Source organism: Dreissena polymorpha, chromosome 3, assembly GCF_020536995.1.
Source record: "Dreissena polymorpha isolate Duluth1 chromosome 3, UMN_Dpol_1.0, whole genome shotgun sequence".
Taxonomy (NCBI): domain Eukaryota; kingdom Metazoa; phylum Mollusca; class Bivalvia; order Myida; family Dreissenidae; genus Dreissena; species Dreissena polymorpha.
Window position 1 is genome coordinate 96,961,092 of NC_068357.1, and position 14,620 is coordinate 96,975,711.

A 14,620-nucleotide genomic window follows, 5' to 3' on the forward strand; every position below is an offset into this window, starting at 1 on the left:
ACCCAACGTGAAATTCTTGCACCGATTTCAGACGTGTTCAATGAATTATTAATAAATCTTAAGCTATCCGCACATAATGCAAGAAAATTGTCGTTTATGCACTAAAGATTTTTGCAAATGCATTTTCAATAACTTGAAATATTTGCAAAAATAAAGTTCTTAACGGTGTGTTTACAAATTCTGTCAAGCCCATGATTTAATCCCTGTAAAGTTGCCGTGGCGTAGTGGACATGGTGTCCGCCTAGCGATCGGGATGTCACCAGTTCGATTCCCACTGTTGGAGCGTTATTTAGATCTCCCCATAAACACCAAGTATGAAACAGACTAGTTTAAACCTATTTATTTTAGCTCAATTGCATCGAAGGCCTCAGACTTATATAAACGCTCTCGAGTCCGTTTCCTGGGCCTATAACCAGTACTTGGTGTCTTTGTGGAAGATCTAGAGAACACTCCCGAGTGGAGATCGAACCCGTGACCTCCCGATCGCTAGGCAGGAAACAGGAAACAGACTCGAGAGCGTTTCAAGCAAGCTTTCAATGCAACTGATTTTAAATAAATAGGTTTAAACCCCTGTGAACACCGTTTCATCATAAACCCTGTATAAGCTTAAAGCAACATGTTATATTGCTTTGCTCATACTTAAACACATTTTTGGTCTGTGGCAGATAATACTATTGGTATTGATAAACACGAAATAAGTTTTAAAAATATATTCGCGGTAAAGCCTGGCTTTGACATAAAGTGAGGAAAATAACGTTTTTTAATAATAATATTGAAAACAAATGTGTAATTGTTGTTTTTGTTGTTGTTGTTTTCACTTGTTAGTCGCTTATTCACTACATGAATGTGTTTATTTAGTGCACGTATATCCAAACCACATAAAAGGGTTCGTAGGTAAAAATATTCCTGCAGGAGATCACATCAAATCTGTCCTCACATAAAATATCATGAGTTTATTTCTTCTCCATCGAAATATATGGTATGTTTATATTTTATTAACACGCAGCTTTCTTTTGACACATTCAAATCACACTTTTAGAGCCGCGTCATGGCGAAATAGATCTTATTGCGTTTTGCCCAGCGTAGCTCAAGCCAAGTCAACGTAATTGCGCTGTTTGGTCATGAGCTGCGCTGTCCGCTATAAAATGATGCAAGGTTTAGGTATCTCCTCACTGTAATGGTCAGCGATGCATGCATGATTAGCCCCGCCTCAGCCAAAAGAAGCTGGCGGTATGTTATATGCTTATATTCCATTCAGTTTGTTGCGCTTTGATAGCGGTAGCGAATAAACGTGTTTAAAACCTATCCCTCTAGGGTCTTGGATAATCTTATCCCTTTACGGGTCTAGGCAACAAATACAAACTTAACACCCATTAATGACCACATTATTTGTTTTTTGCATTTTTATTAAAAACTGTAAGGAACTATATAATTATGCTATTAAACAACTTTATAATGATATTTACTATTGGAATATTATTGCTTTATGCAATTTTAGTCATGTCCCAAATTTGGGACGACAGACACATAAGATATAAATATTCATATATATTCCATCTTTTAGTAATGACACATTTACTTCCAAATATGCATGAATGTATGTTTTTCTGCGTGTTTATTACAATCCAATCACCTGTCGATGAATTGTGAAATATTTATCTCCACTTATCACTAACGATGAAATGTTATGAAACATCTGTCATGGAGTCCAACATTACACTTCACGCAGATCCGGGTTGACTTTCCGGCACAAAAGGCACACCTTATGTGTGTGTTATTTGGCGCAATGTAAGTGGTCGCGCCTGTCTTGCCTGACAGCAGCCGGTACTCTGCGCATATTTTCCGCCTGAAATCTAGAAGATCCATGGGTTGGTTCTGATATTTAGTGGATAACATGTACAGGTACCATGCATTTTGCACAACCATGTCCGGAATAAACGCAAACAGTGCCCACCACCATTTCTTTATCCGAATACCAATTCTGTAGGTGTTGATATTTTGATCCATACGATCAACACCTCCTGTACATCTGTTGTATTCCGCAATAACGTTTGGCTGTTGCACTTCTATAATCCTTCTTTCACGTTTTGACGTACGCTGGACCATGTTTACTGGAGTGATTTTGTGCCAGTTCGTGCCCGTATGTACAAGGTTGTTGTCATTCCATTCCACAGTCAGGGCCTGACCATCAGCAAGAAGTTGGCTCCCTGTCAAATTGTTTATATTGCCCCGAGGTCTTCATCTACGCTATCCTCATCACTTTCTGTAGCATCTTCTGGTCCAGTTATGAACACATCAGCTTCTTGAAAGTCTGTATCATCTTCAAGAAGATACAACACATCATTTAGAGAGAGCCTGTTAACATAAATTTATATAAATGTAGTGGTAAAATATTATTACATTGTATTTGTTATTTTTACAGACCATACTAAATCTCAATTTTTACACATATGTGCTTAGCGTCCCATATTTGGGACATCATATTGATTAGTAAAAAGTCAGGGGAAAATAAGTAAATACTTATATTTCCATTAGTGTACATTATAAAAAACACATATTTTAATATTACAAATCAATAATTTTGACTTTATTACAAAAATTGTATAATTTAGCATAAATAAATACATACCTTTTTTTAGCCGTTGTCGGTTCAAGAAAAATTTGCCCCTTGTCGTTAAATGCAGCCTTATGAGTGCATGAAATCTCTTTCTGTTTCATCTCTAACTGGTGTTACCTGATACAAAGGACTGATAGCACAGCCACACAACAGAGATAACTGTATATTTATTACTGAAATAATTAACACTGACCAGATTTCCTAGGTGTACCAAATATGGGACGCTAGACATTAATGGGTTAAGAACAGTAGAACATTACACTCACCAGACTGCGAGATGTGCAAGCTGGGCTACAGCTGGCAACAAAACCCATTTTCGCATGACGCGGATCTTCGTTGATAGAATATTATTTCGCTGGTCGTTGTCGAGTGTCATTTTTTATGCCGAGCGCGACACATAATGATGTTCAACTCGACACGTCACAATGATCTACGACGGTAAATTGAAATATATTGCGTTACGTTCAAAATGGTGGTGTTTCGTTGGCCATTGTCGTGTATGGCATCGAATGTCGCGTTATCAGATTCTGGAGATAAAACAATCACTTAAAATCATGTGTTTTACAAAACCATCGGGGTATGGGTAAAGATCCGAGAGATACCTGGCAATACTTGATGTGTTTACACGAAAGGAATAATTAAGCGAAAGAGTGTATCAATCAACTGGCTAAGATGTATTTATAAGGTATCTGTTTAGTTATAAGCTCGTTATCATGTCATCATAAGACTGAAAATATAAACCCATATTTCAAAATACAATCGGGTTTATTTCGACGGAAGTTTTCTGTTATTTTTTTTGTGTATTTTAAGATCGAAGGCTTACACACACACACAAAAGAAATTGCAATACTCCAGGTACAAACCTGTGTTTCTGCAATTCATGCAAATTCACTTAACGTGGTTGAACGTAATTCAATTTGTTTCATTAAATAATATCAGAAATATTATAAAGATAATTATGTTTATTTAACTTTATTTATAGTACATACTAACATTTACATTAAATCTTATAAAAAGTATACACATAAATTTTGCAAGTTAATTATTTGTCTTTTGATTAAAACATAACCGCCTAAATAAGTGTCGATTTTTTTTAAAGATTCGCCGTCCTCCGCTCAATGCCTTTATCTTTGGATTTCCACAAATGGCGTCTTCCTTAAATTGCTGCAGGTTCTTCTCATCAGAGCGGTTCTTGTCATCAGCCAGGATCATGTCATACTAAAGCCAGTTGTCATCAGTGTAGCTCATGCAATGACTCGCTTTGTCATCAGTGCAGCCCTTATCATCAGTAAGGCTCTTGTCAATTGTGCCGTCCGTGTCATAATTTATAAAGCTGTTGTCATAAGTACAGTCATTGTCATCAGTAAGGAACTTGTCATCAGTGCAGCACGTATCATCACTGAGGCCATTGGCATCACGGTTGCTGCCCTTGTCATCTGAGCAGCCATTGTCAACACTTAGGCCCTTGTCATCATGAAGGCCCTTGTCATTACCATTGCAGCAATTTTCATCAGTGAGGCCCTTATCATCATCAGTGCAGCCCTTGTCATTAGTGAGGCCCTTGTCATCATTATTGCAGCAATTGTCACCAGTGAGGCCCTTGTCATCATATTTGCAGACCTTGTCATCAGTGATGCGCTTGTCATCATCATTGCAGCTCTTGTCATCTTTGCAGCCCTTCTCATCATTGCAGCCATTGTCAACAGTGAAGCCCTTGTAACCATTGCAGCCATCGTCATCAGTGAAGCCGTTGTCATCATCTGTGCAGCCTTTGTTGGTAATTAGGCAATTTTCATCATTGACGCTCTTGTCATCTGTGCAGCCCTGTCATCTGTGCAGCCCTTGTCATCATCATTGCAGCCATGGTTATCAGTGCAGCCCTTGTCATCAATGCAGCCCTTGTCATCAGTGCAGCCCTTGTCATCAGTGCAGCCCTTGTCATCTGTGCAGCCTTTGTTAACAGTTAGGCTTTTCTCATATATGTATGATGTCATTGTCATTATTATTGCAGTTATTGTCATCGAAGAGGCCTTTGTCATCATGGAGGCTCTTGTCATCTGTGCAGCCCATGTCATCTGTGAGGATTTTCTCATCTGTGAGGCCCTTGTCATCATTATTGCAGCTATTGTCATCAGATAAGCCTTTGTCACCTGTGAGGATCTTATCATCATCATTGCAGCCCTTGTATTAACATACATGGCTACTTTTAAATGCATCGATTGGTAATACATTTTGCGGAGAATTCAGGTAGCAGATTGCTGATGAGCGGAAAGTATATGTTTGTTGTGTGACATCTAATAGGAATTAATGATTTGTAATTTTTGTTAAGCCTAATAACAAGTGTGTTATCGTATACACTTTGCATGTTTCTCTTCTATATAAATTGTACATTTGTAAGAAATATGCTTTATTATTGTGTTCCTTTTTGCAATCAAATAATTGTTTATTTTTGAAAAAAACAACGATTGAAAAATCTATTTGAAAATCTATATTTTTCATGGAATGCCCATGGTTAAATATCTGATACCCAACCATTTACCATGTAGTTCTTAACATAGATGCACTTATTGCATATAGTTTACAGCTTCCAAAAGTATTAAGATTAATGACAGATTTGTCAAACACTTCCCCTATGCATTTTAGAGCAGTATTAAATCGTCAAACTGCATGTTATGGTTTTTGTAAAAAATGCTATCTAAAAAATAATTGCGTCACATCGTGTTTATATTGATAGTCTTAAATACAATATATTTTATTGAAGACACTTCTCTGTCTGAGAGGTCTCTCAAACAATGATATCATCGTATTTTTGCGAATTTTAAACGAGGCAAAACAGTGTAAGAGGTTGGGTTTGAAGTTAAACAGCAAACAAATAGTCAGTTCTTTTGCTTGCACACAAGTGGCAGAACTTGTTCCTGTGATATCGAATCTAAATGGCATTTAATGTAACACATATACAAGGAACTATAACTAGTGCACAAGGCAGTTGCGTTGACATTTCTAAATAAAAGAACATACTGTATTACTTAGACACTTCTAAGTTGTCAGGATAGAACAAACGACCGAGTTAAGGTTTAACAAATCTATTCAAATCGTAGAATGCGACTTAAGAAGTTTGGTTTACGAATAAATAACTATAAAAATGATGAAGGTGCGCAGCATCACTGTTACTTGATTAATATTTAATAACTTAAAAGAATACTTAAGAGTTTACAGAACTATTCCCTACCATTATGATGGCTTTAGCTTAAGCTGGTAGGTTTCCGACTTTTAAATGACGTGGATTTTGAGTCATTGACCGAGGTGAAGAATCCGTGATGCTGCGCACTATTTATAGTGAAGATGCTTTAGGATTCCGAAACTTAGGCGTCCCAACCAATCAACGTGCACTTAGGAATTCCTTAACCAATAAAACAAGTTTACAAAGAGCCATTTTCCTAAACAGCATTTCGGAATCCTAAATCAACAAAGTAAGTCAATAATATGAGTTGTTACATTATAAAAAGCAATTTGTATTAAAACACATAACATTAATACATAATATCAGGCAGAAATGTTCTGCATTTAAATTCTGTTAAACATTTTAATAATACAATGGAAACATGAAACTATATGATGCATAGGCTTTCTACGCCTAACAAAATAGTTCCAAAGCATTTGCAACTGGAACATAACTTTACCAAAATGCAATACACAAATGCATCCTTAGATTAATAATACAAGTGAAAGCCATTAATTTTGGAGAACAATAGTTAGGAATAACAAATTATATTGTGCAATTAAAAATGTAGGTCGTATTCCTACACAGCTGGCTGACAGCGTCATAGTAAACAAACATGGAGCGTATTTTTGGATTGGAATTACTGAATTGTGACAAACAATGGATTGTTAGCAAGTATCTGGAGTTAATAAAACATATGTAAGTAGATTTAATTGATAATTTCATAACTATTACATATTACATTTCCCCTACCTTAAAGAAATAAACTCCTCCTGGAGTTTGAAATGTACAAGCGCAAGTACTTTTTAATGTCATTAAATTTAAACAGTCATTTAAAACATATGATTTAATAAAATTTAATTATTTATACTAAACAACTTTAAACATTCAAAGTTTACATGACATCTTCCTTCAGGGCGTGACTGGAATGTCCTTGATGATGGACAGGAGAGGATCGCCTTGATGTTCTGGGAGGGTCCTTAGTATCGTCAACTTGACTTAATGAAAATTCAATACTGCTCCAGCAGCTGGAGTTTCACTTCTTTATATTCAGTTGGAAGAGAGCTGACGCCGCTGGCAATCTCTCGGACTGTTTCGTCTAAGTAGTGGCGGGCCTTTCCACTGTTGTCCAGGAGAATACCTGCTGTACCAGGGAGCATCAGGTGCTGAAATTGGTGGACCAACAGACATCGGTTGGTGATGCTCCATGATACAGCAGTGGACTGGAGGATGGATGTTGCAGCATACTCCAGTGCAAGTAATCGGCAGTCAGGAGATAGGTTCCTCCATCCTTTTGGTGGCCAGCGTAAACCTTGTACGAGCGTAATTGCCTCATCCGGAACAGAAGACCAATCACGTTTGGAAGGGGGTAGCAGAGGCATGGCCCCACTGACCAGAAGGGCCTTCGCATGTGTTTGTAGGAGTGTGTTGGCAGGGGTCGGCACGTAGTGTTTCACCACAGACAATGGAGAAGGGGAATACCTCGCGACCTCGCTTTGAGCCTCGGTGGTTGGGGATGTTGGATGATATACACGTATTGAACCTCTAATAGGTGATAGAAGGCATCGGACAGAAAAAGGGAATGTTGTTGTGGGTAACTTTGATGAAGTGGTGATGGGACTCCTAATAGTTGGTGGTGGCTTGAAAACAGATGCTGTTGGCAGGGAAGGCAGGTTGGCAGTGATGGGTGCTTGGAGTGTGGCTGCAGGCGTCGACATCATGGCTGGAACAGGACGGACGGAAGATGTGTTAATAGGTGACAGATTGGTTGAAGATGGTGTCTGGCTGGAGAGTAAAGTGTTGGCTGTGGATGCGATGACGGCAGTTACCTCATTGGTCTTTCGGAGAGGGGCGATTGCGGTAGTTGAAGTTGGTACAGGGATGATCAATGAAGATGCAGACACTGTGGGGAGGGGAGACAAATCAAAGGATGGCATGGATTGGAGGGGTAGCTGGACGGGTGATGATGGATCAGATAGGTGGATCGACATTGGAGACGGTATAATGTCGATTTCCGATTCTCTTATTGCCTGGAACACAATGTCGCTCCTCTTCTGCACCCTTGCAACCAACCGGTCCTCAATCCCAAGCAATTGCGCGATATCCATATAAAGATCTGGATAGTCCTCTTTAGCCCAGGGACCTTGAGGTGGAGTCTGCGAAGGAGCGATACAATCCTATCGCCGCTTCAATGCGCTCAAAGACTTTTGATTTTGGAAGATCCCCTTCTTAATGGTGGCCTTATTGACAGAAGGTCCATCTTCCAAATAGGCCACAGCACCGAATTCATCTAGTCGGTGTATGAAACACTTCCAGAAGATTTTCGTTTCCTGGATTTTGCAGACGATTCACATCCCAACTCCCAACCCTTAATCCATGAAAAAATCACAGGAGATCTACCTGCAGCCCACTTTGTTACAAGATATTTTGCGTAGGACGCAGTGGCGCTGTTGGGGTTTTCAACTTCATGGCACTTGATGAATGCAGCTGGCTCCGTAGAGAAGTAGAAGGCCACCTTATTGCTGAAAAGGTCATTTGGTGCTACTCGGAGCTCAATGGGGTGCTTTGACTTCGCGTGGTAGCGTAAATCACCAGAACGGCTGAAGAGTTTGGGTCGATGATCAACACAGAAGGGGCAGATGAGTTGATATCCAAATTGGCTTGTATCCTGCAAGTACACAAGGGAAATACCTTACTGATGAGCTGATATGCTTTAACGTAGAATCTAATCATTCTCTGGAGTAAATCGCAATCGGGTGATCAAGCCAACTTCATTACTCAGCGTATGGTGCGCACCATTCATCATAGACTTCAATCTTCATTTAAGCATCATCATTTGTATCGGTATCAAATTATCATATTGCAGGATTCATGCAAATTTCAGAAGTTTGCCATCGAATGATTGCAACCACAGCGAAGATTAAACAATATATATAATAAAGTGCAGATTGTATTGTTGTAGGAAGTGGTCTGTGTGAAGATAACAATTTGTGAGCTGTGTAAATTGTACTGATAAATATCTACTTCGCGTTAAGAATCCACTTAGGGATTTCGCTTCCGTTGAATCGCATCAACCTGTCAACATGGATTGGTTTAGCTTTGTTTTTCTGGGACTTCTTTATAAGATAGACAAGATCGTCTATCTTTCCTAATACAAGATATGGCCCTTGCCATTGTGGACGTAGTTTACTACATACACTTGGTTTGCGTGTTGAATCCAGTAACCAGACAGGGTCACCAACCTTGAATTGCCTTGTTTTTGCGAGAAGGTCATAATGTCGCTTGCGGTAGACCACCTTTTTCGCAAGAACTTTACGAGCAACATCATGGATGTGTTCCAAATTTGCACGTAGGTCTGACACATAATCGTCCGGAATAGGATTTTCGTTTGTACCAGACCCTGGTGGCAGTCCAATGCAGGCCTGCAAGGGCATTGTGATTTCCCTACCAAAAACCATTTTGTTGTGAGACTGCCCGGTGCTAGTGTTGATGGAAGACCGGTAAGCCATGAGCACTTGTGGCAGAAACTGGTCCCAAGTTCGTTGGTTTGAGGCAGAGTACATGGTGAGCATGGTACCTAGAGTGCGGTTAAAGCGCTCAACCATTCCGTTGGACTGCGGATGCAATGGAGTGGACAGAGTATGCCTTATTCCCAACAAGTCGCACATGTTTTTAAAAAGAGATGAGGTAAAACAACTACCCTGATCCGAATGTATTGATAGAGGGACTCCAAATCGCGAAACATAATTGTCGACAAATGCTTTTGCAATAGTTTTGGCTTCTTGATTTGGTATCGCAATGGCTTCAGTCCACCGTGTAAAGCAGTCGCATATCACAAGGACAAATGCATTACCAGATTCAGACCTGGGAAGCGGCCCATATATGTCCACAGCACACCGCTCTAATGGGGCTAAGGTGTGATTCTGACCTAGGGGTGACTTAGGCGGCTTAGATTTCTTGCGTGATACGCAATGTGTACACATCGCGCAGTACCTCTCAACGTCTTCTCGCATACTTGGCCAGAAGAAAGTTTGCCGAATCTTTCCTAGTGTCTTCTCGACACCCAAGTGAGCACCAGACGGAATGTCATGGAAGTAATAAAGTACATCTTCTCGTCTGTGGGACGGCACGACAATCTGATCCCATTTGTGAAGCTCATCCTCATGCCATGTACGTACTAGGAAACCTCTACCAACGTTCAATTGGTCCCACATGCGCCAAAGGATTTTGACAGCAGATGCTTTGTCACTGACGGCCTGCCATTGTGGCCTTGTCTCAGAACCTTCAAGAGCTTGAATGAGGTATGCAATGCAAGGATCTCTCAGCTGCTCGGTTTTGATTTCTGTGGGTGACCAGTTACTAAGAGTAGCCATTGAAGGTTTGCATTGGGACTTTTCATTTGCTTTGGATCGTGTAACGGCCCTTAAGCGATCATTGTCATGCTTGTCTACCTCAGGGAGACAATTTTCAGGTGTAGCAGTTTGTTGCTCGGACACTTCATCACTGAGGCGTTGTTGCCGGGCACAATTACAGCACGGATTGCGTGAAAGGGCATCAGCATTACTGTGCTGTGACCCACTACGGTGCGTAACCTCAAGGTTATACGTACCAAGCTCCTGTAGCCAGCGTGCAACTTGCCCAGTAGGGTGCTTCAGGTTTTTCATCCAGCTTACCGCTGCATTATCTGTCCGGACAAGGACTGGCTGTCCGTACAAATAGGAGTGAAGTGCTTTCAATGCATTTATTACAGCAAGCAACTCCTTCCGTGTAACACAGTAAGCTTTTTCATAGGAGTTAAGAGACTTACTGTAATATGCAATCACAGTTTCGTTCCCGTTTTGAATATGTGAGAGGACAGCACCAGTTGCTATGTCACTGGCGTCAGTGTCCAGGACAAACTTGGAACCAGGAACCGGATAACCTAGAATTGTTGAGGAAGTTAGAGAAGTCTTTAGAGATTGGAATGACTCGTCGCATTCTTGTGACCACTCAAATTTGGAGCTCTTATCCGAAACCTTGTGCAAAGGTTTCGCTTTAAGCGCAAAGTCCTTGACGAAGCGCCTATAATACGAGCAAAGTCCCAGAAAGCTCTTAACCTCCTTTGCATCTCTCGGCGTTGGCCATCTCAGCACTGCTTCAATCTTTGCTGGGTCCGTAGAGATACCATCCTCTGAGACAATATGGCCAGGAAATTTTATTTTCTTTTGAAACAAGCTGCATTTTGAGGGCTTACATTTAAGGTTAGCATCAAGAAGCCTTTCGAAGATATGTTCAAGGCGGGCTAAACCTTCGGACACAGTGGCACATGGAACAACAATGTCATCCTTATATAGGAGACACTCCTCCCACTGTAGACCTCTTAGAACGTTCTCCATCAGCCTTTCGAATGTAGATGGAGCATTTGCCAGTCCAAAACTCATTACTGTAAATTGGTACAGCCCCATAGTTGTTGCAAAAGCGGTCTTTTCTTTGTCAGCATCACTCATACCGACCTGCCAGTAGCCGCTATTAAGATCAAGCGAGCTGAAATATTTGGCGCCAGAAAGTGAATCGATGCAATCGTCAACCCTTGGTAGCGGGTATGCATCTTTGATGGTGACGTCATTTAGGCGCCGATAGTCTATACAGAACCGCGGGGTGCCATCTTTCTTGGTCACTAAAACAACTGGAGAAGCCCATGCACTGCTTGACGGCTCTATGATGCACCGTTCCAGCATTTTGGTAACTTCTTCCTTTTCAATTGCACGTTTACCAAGTGGTAAACGCCTTGGCGGTTGCCGAATTGGTGCAGCTTTACCAGTGTTGATGACATGCTTGACTAGTGAGGTTCGCCCAATGTCCTCTGAAGATTTGGAAAAGACAGGACTGTACTTGCAAAGCAAGTTTTGAAGATCAGATTTTTCCTGATCATTTAGATGGACTGAACTGCGATCATACAGATCAGTGAGGTGCTGTGGCGAAGTGTTACATTCAACTTGTTGAGTCACACGCGCAACACGATGTTGTTGCGTGTTTTCAAAGAAAGGTTTGCAGGTGCCAAGATGCATTCGTTTGAAGATTGTGACAGGTTCTGAACCATAGTTAACAACATTAACTAGAACATTCTCTGAGTGTGTTTCAACAATACCGCTCATGGGAAAAACTTCCTTTTCAGCCATAACATCAGGATCTGGTTCTACAAAACCAAGTGGTGCCATATATTCAGCAAGGGGAATATTGACTGGAACCTCTACACGACATATTTGACTGGAGCCGTCCACAGTTTGAAGTGGTACAATATCGGACCCCATCACCAAACAGGACTTTCCGTAATTGATGTGGTCCACATTTTGTCGAAGAAAATCCTGACCTAGGATTCCATCTGAATCAATGTCACCAACCACAAAAGTAACATCGTAGCACTCCTTACCAAGCTGAACCACAAGGTCGACTTTGCCAAGGATGTTCATTTGTTGCCCACTCACCGTGTGAAAAGATTGAGTAACTGGGGTCATAGAATTGCAATATTGTTGGATATTTGCAAATGTTTGAGTGGAAATCAAAGAAGTTGTCGCGCCGCAATCAACAAGAAATCTAACAGGCTTAGAAGCAACCGTGCCGGTAACATAGAAACCATTGTCATAAGTGTGTGTATCCGCACCGGCTCGTGCAGAATGCATTGGAACAACGTTATCATAACAAGGTGTGGGTCTGTTAATAATCTGCACCGACTCTTGACCCTCAGAGTCGGTTGAAACTAGTTTTCCGACCTATTGTCGTTCATCTGGCGGCGAGATGAAGAGCCATCAAGAACATTGTGTTTCTGCTCAAACATGCGATTGGGCGGTTGTTGATTGTGGTGTAGCATATTGTTGGTGTTTGTGAACCTGTTTCTCTCAGTGTTGTTCAGGCAATCGCGCCAGTAGTGATCATTGGCTTTGCATCCAAAGCAACCAGGTGATTGGGGCTTTTTGTGGCGAGAGTTCTGAAATGGTGGGCCTCTGGGACAGACCTTTTCTAACCTGTCCAGACGTGACTCGATACTCTGAAGACACTTGCGCATATCAGTGTCAGAGTTTGTAGAGCTCTCTTCACTGAGTGCCCTTACAAATGCGGAATGCGTACCAAGAACTGCCTCGTAGCGCTCAATAACATTAACAGCATCTGTGATTGTGCGACAGCCATTATCAATGCATCGACACTGCATATCGGGTGAAACCTGTTTATAAAGTTGGTTGAGTGCAAGGCGCTCTTGGGAATGTAGGTCCAAGTCTTGGTAGGCTCTTTGGGCCAACTGGCGTAGGTCATCCGCTAGAGCTGCAATTGATTCACTCCTTTGCCTGCGCCGGCTTTCGAACTTCAAAAGCCAAAGGTTTTGATGCTTGCTGTTACTGAAGCGCGAAGCAAGTCTTCTACAGAGCAGAAAATAATCCCTTTTTTCAGATTGGGACAAGCTCATGTAGAATGACCTTGCAGAGCCACGTAGGCAGCTGGCCAAAACAAGACATTTGGATTTATCATCCCATCCAGAGAGCCTTACACAGTCCTCAAAATGTGACATGTATGCTTCAAAGTCACCGGAGCCCTCATAATTATCTGGCCTTATCAATGAAGGATGAACTACTGGAATTGCAGGGGGTGCAAAGTTACCTCGATGTTCGAATCGTGGTCTACTAAGTTGTGTTTCACGATGTGTGTGTGAACTGTTATTGTTTGAAGAGAAATAGTGTTCTGCATCGCCTGTCACATTGACAAAACGATCGTCATAGGGCATGTGTCGATCAACTGAAGGGCGATGGTTTTGAATATCATTTTCGTCATTCTCATGGTGCTGATTTTCTGTGTTTTTGTTGTCTGAAGTGTCATTATTTGAAGGAAGATTAAATGAGATATCAGGGTCGGGGGATGCCATCTTTTATGTGGTGTAGATGAAGTAGTTGTAGTTGCACGTAGTAATAGTTGCGTGTGACCTCGGTTTACTGATTTGTGTGATTGAATAAATTTAAACTGCTTTAATATCAATGTGTTTGTTTTTCTTTCTAACGTTAGGCTGGGTTCGTATCACTCGGAAAATTATTTCAAAATAAACCGCGCTTCTGACACCAATTGTAATACTTAGACACTTCTAAGTTGTCAGGATAGAACAAACGACCGAGTTAAGGTTGTACAAATCTATTCAAATCGTAGAATGCGACTTAAGAAGTTTGGTTTACGAATAAATAACTATAAGAATGATGAAGGTGCGCAGCATCACTGTTACTTGATTAATATTTAATAACTTAAAAAGAATACTTAAGAGTTTACAGAACTATTCCCTACCATTATGATGGCTTTAGCTTAAGCTGGTAGGTTTCCGACTTTTAAATGACGTGGATTTTGAGTCATTGACCGAGGTGAAGAATCCGTGATGCTGCGCACTATTTATAGTAAAGATGCTTTAGGATTCCGAAACTTAGGCGTCCCAACCAATCAACGTGCACTTAGGAATTCCTTAACCAATAAAACAAGTTTACAAAGAGCCATTTTCCTAAACAGCATTTCGGAATCCTAAATCAACAAAGAAAGTCAATAATATGAGTGGTTACATTATAAAAAGCAATTTGTATTAAAACACATAACATTAATACATAATATCAGGCAGAAATGTTCTGCATTTAAATTCTGTTAAACATTTTAATAATACAATGGAAACATGAAACTATATGATGCATAGGCTTTCTACGCCTAACAAAATAGTTCCGAAGCATTTGCAACTGGAACATAACTTTACCAAAATGCAATACACAAATGCATCTTTAGATTAA